The following is a 4,126-nucleotide window of genomic DNA, read 5'->3' on the forward strand; positions in this document are numbered from 1 at the left end:
CGTCGCGTCCCGGAGGCTGTGCCGGGGGATGGCCGGCCCCGCGGTCCCCCGGCTCCGGCTCTTAGGCGACGGCGGCGGTGGTCCCCCGCCGGGGGTCCTGGAAACCCGCGGAGCAGTTCCGGGCCCCCTCCGGCTGTCTCAGAGTCGCGGTCCTTTGCTCTGAGCGTCCCAGATACTGTTTCCTACTGTTTCCGAGGGAAGAGGGGGTCGTGCGGGGTCGTGTGTGTGTGTGTGTGTGTGTGTGTGTGTGTCACAGCCTTGTACGAATTAGATGACTTCTTAACCGTGATTGGTGCCGTATTGGTGCTTGCGAGGTCTTTATTAGGATTTCGTCATTGCTTGAAAGGAACCAGTCTCTTCCCTGATAAAAAAATATGAATAGATTGTTAGTCATGAACTCAAGTGCAGTCAGAAGAGACTGTAGCTTTAAAAGAGATGTGTTGGTGACTTGAGGTACACCTGCAACACAGGTAGGGCCGGACTGGTTTCTAAGCAACTGTCAGAGGTGAAGAAAGGTGAGGTTAAAATACCTTCTTCTTCTTTCTCTTTCTTCTCATTCACGGCGTTCTGCACAGTTTTCGGTTTTTATAAATGTGTAAGAAACGCAAAGCGTGTGTGTGTGTTGAGGATACTGAAGTAAGTTCACCGTACCAAGTCTTGTCCCTCCCTCCCCGTAATTATAGCTTTAAGCAAGGTTTTACCTAAACAGACCAAAGACAGGAGGCCAGGTACCCATTGCACGGAATGACCAAATTTCGCCGAGACAGAATAAAAGTTGGTTTCTCGTTCATTGTGCTGTGGTGATTACCAGCACCGCATCCCGAACGGTCCTGGCATCTTCTCCGGGTGCTAGCAGGTGGGAAGAGAAATACATACAGGTGTTAGCCAGGACTTCAGACACCATCTTGTCATGCTCCTCATTTCGCACAGGTGTCTTTTCACCTCTGTGTTTCAGTGGGTGCTGGTTAACAGGTGCTAGAGATCCTGGGCTGACCATTTATAACCTAACATATATTAGATTGTAAACTCCTTCAGGGCAGGAACTCTTCCTCCACAGCTTCTATCTGACGCAGCATAGTTGATGGTTGATAACTAATTGCGTGAAAGCACATTTTACGTCTTAAAGCTCAGCAGGATTGGGCCAGTCACTGATAAGGGTGGAAAGCAAATCTTTTTATGGCTATTATGAAATGTCTGAATTATTCGTATTTTCAACAGATAGGTAAAATTACTCTTTCAGTACATTGTTTTTCCTTCTTTCAGTTCACAATTGGTGCTGGTCACTCTTACTGTGAGATTTAATTATACTGTGGACTTGAGTTTTTGTGTGAAAACAACTCCTAACTGCCGCTTCTCAGAAGTTGAACCAGATAATACTCCCTCTCAGCTAATACTAATGGTAGCTTTTAAGAGCAAGTTGCCTAAATTACAGGTACAATCTGACATGCTTGAAACTGACCTGAATGTCTGCATGCCATCAGGTTGCTTTAGGAAGGTGAGCAGAGGAGGGAAAGGTGGTGCCCAGGGTAGTTCCAGGAATTTGAATGTCATCAGCTCCCTCTACCAGAGAAACAGCTTTGCTTTTAATCTAAATAAATCTGAATTGGAACCTCATCATCAGGATTCCTTTCCCGTCTTTTGGTGCTGGTGTTTGGCTGTGCTTTGTAGGAGCTAATGAATAACTCCCTAGATCACTAGATAGACAAGATCCAGTTGTGGCTTTTCTGGCATTATCCCCACAGCATAAATGCACGCACCTTGTAAAGGTGGATGAAACTGTGAGTTTCAGAGTTCCAAACATTAGTTAGTTACTAGCTAACATAATAGAGAAATTTGCTTTAAGGTGGGGAAAAGTTAATGTGGCATTCAGATTCAGAACGACTGCAATTTGGAGTCATTGATACTTGAAACCAATCCCATATACTGAAAAATGGGGCAGGCTTACTAAAAGACCAGCGTCCCCAGGGAGTGTATTTGTCAAGCCCAGGGCCGTGCCCACTCCAGAGTGCCACACCCCTCGGTGCGGAGGAAGCAGCGGGATGGCAAGGATGACAGGACGTGACCTTGTCCACAGCTTTTATCGAAGATCCACGGAACATGAAATTGGCCAGTTAGAGAGTTTTTAAAATATCATTCCCTTGGCTTCAAACGTTCTGACTCCTCTCACGCTGCCTCTTTTTCATCTGTAAATTCCAACTTAAAAAGTCACCTCAGAGAGCTCTTCCCTAACCGCCTGCATACATCCGGTCTCCCTTCCTGATCCTCCCTTGGAGGCTGTCACAGTCGGGAGTTGCTTGCTTGCTGGTTGTCTCCTCAGTAGAGTGGGGCTTCCTCAGGTGGCAGCTCTGTCTCCTTCACTAGCATAGTGTCTGCTCCAGAATAAGCATCTGATAACGACTCGGGAGAATCACTCATCCTTGCCTTCTGAGAGTTTGTGGGTAAAACCCTGTGAGTGGAGTTCTGATCTCCATGATGGACTTGCGATTAGGTCTGTACGTTTCACTGGGCCATCCCTGTGTCAGTTTCCCCATTTATAAATAAGAACATTGACAAGAGCCAGGAGGTTGTTGCCTGAAAGGAAGATGCTGTGGGGAGGAGAGGCCTGGAGCTTCCTCCGGAAATGCTGGGTCACCGGGCAGAAGAGCCGCCATGGCCCTTCTGTGAACAGAAAGGTGTTTTCACTACCTCATCTGCACAATGTCGTCCCTGCCTCCTCCTCCAGGGAGGTTTTGGGAATCAGGTGAGATAATGTGTCAGAAAGTGCTTTATAATTTGCAGTATCCTTTACAAATGCAAGACTTTCTGTTATTAAATTCCAGAACTTTAGAATAGAGCCTGATTACAATGCCATCACTGGGATCCCAGCCAAGAGAGTATATTGAAAGGAGGCCCATTGGATATATGTAGTATCGCCTTTTTATGCAGAAAGACGGACCCGTGTGATACTGAGTATCGTGGTGTAACGGGGTCTGTGATGGTCGCATGTCAGTAGATCATTAAAGATTGAGGGCTTCCAAAGAATTGCTTGAAGTGGTCACAGAATATAAAATTGATACCTTAATGCACCCTTCTAGGGGGTACGTAGGCCAAATCTGCAGTTACTAACTTTCATAGGAGAATTTGAGGGAGGTGAAGCAAAACAGGAACTTTCACAGTCTACAGGTTACTCAGGAAAAACTACTAACCCGGCAGCAAACCCCCAGGAAAGTCTGTCTGAGCCACCCTTACCAGGAGCCTGGTGGGGGGCCGAGCCCCTTCCCAGTCGAAGAGCCTGAGGGGCTTGGAGGCCCAGGTGTGGTGGGAGAGCCTGGCCTAGGTCTCAGCCCCACCTTTCACCAGCTCTGACCCAGAGCAGGTCCCCTGACCCCACAGGGTTGTTGAGAGGATTAAATAAGTTATACATGTAAATCGCCTAGAACAATGCCTGTCAGATAAGTTTATTACTCTTACTGGCTTAATGTTCATTGTAACAATCTGGAGTTACCCAATGGGTGACTCCAGTGCTCATTAAGTAAATTTAAAGTTTTAAAGACTCTTTTCCCATCATTAGACTATCGTGCTCATTGTCATTAAGATTAGAATAGAACCCACTTGTCTTTTTCCATTTGGAAATCTATGCTGTGTGTCTAAAAGGAATAATATTTTCCTATCCAGCGAGCGTGCGTGTGTGCGCGCGCGCGTGTGTGTGTGTGTGTGTGTGTCTCTCGCTGCTGGTCAGGGCAGGGCACCCTGTGGGAAGGGTTACGGAGGAAAAGAGACTGTGTCCCCCTCCCGTGCATCTCTGCTGTTGCATGAAGATTGTGCAGGACACGAGGTGAATCAGAAGGCTATTGACGACCACGGCCGTGGAACCAATAGGTTTTTGTTAGTTTGCCGTTTCTCAAAATACTTTGAATTATTCCAGAAATTAGGTCACTTAGCTTTGATTTCGGCAGTCTGTAGATAAATTATTTTCCTTGTTGCCTCAGTTTGTACCACCTACAAGTGGGTCGTTCTGAGCTCCCACCCTGGAGAGAGGTGAGGATTGGGGCTGCAGAGTGTCCTGTCTCTCCTGCGTAGACCTGTCTCTCCTGCGTAGACCTGTCTCTCCTGCGTAGACCTGTCTCTCCTGCGTAGACCTGTCTCT

At 47.2% G+C, this 4,126-nt stretch overlaps 1 long non-coding RNA gene across 1 annotated transcript; it reads right to left on the reverse strand.

Annotated features, from left to right (window-relative positions):
• Positions 1-316: 316 nt before the first annotated feature.
• LOC115300122 lies at positions 317-1,621 on the reverse strand. The gene is made up of 3 exons (XR_003912508.1): positions 1,460-1,621; positions 702-849; positions 317-361 (listed from the first exon to the last, which is right to left on the reverse strand). It is a non-coding gene; the product is annotated as an uncharacterized LOC115300122 (long non-coding RNA).
• Positions 1,622-4,126: the final 2,505 nt, after the last annotated feature.

Source organism: Suricata suricatta, chromosome 8 (assembly GCF_006229205.1).
Source record: "Suricata suricatta isolate VVHF042 chromosome 8, meerkat_22Aug2017_6uvM2_HiC, whole genome shotgun sequence".
NCBI lineage: Eukaryota > Metazoa > Chordata > Mammalia > Carnivora > Herpestidae > Suricata > Suricata suricatta.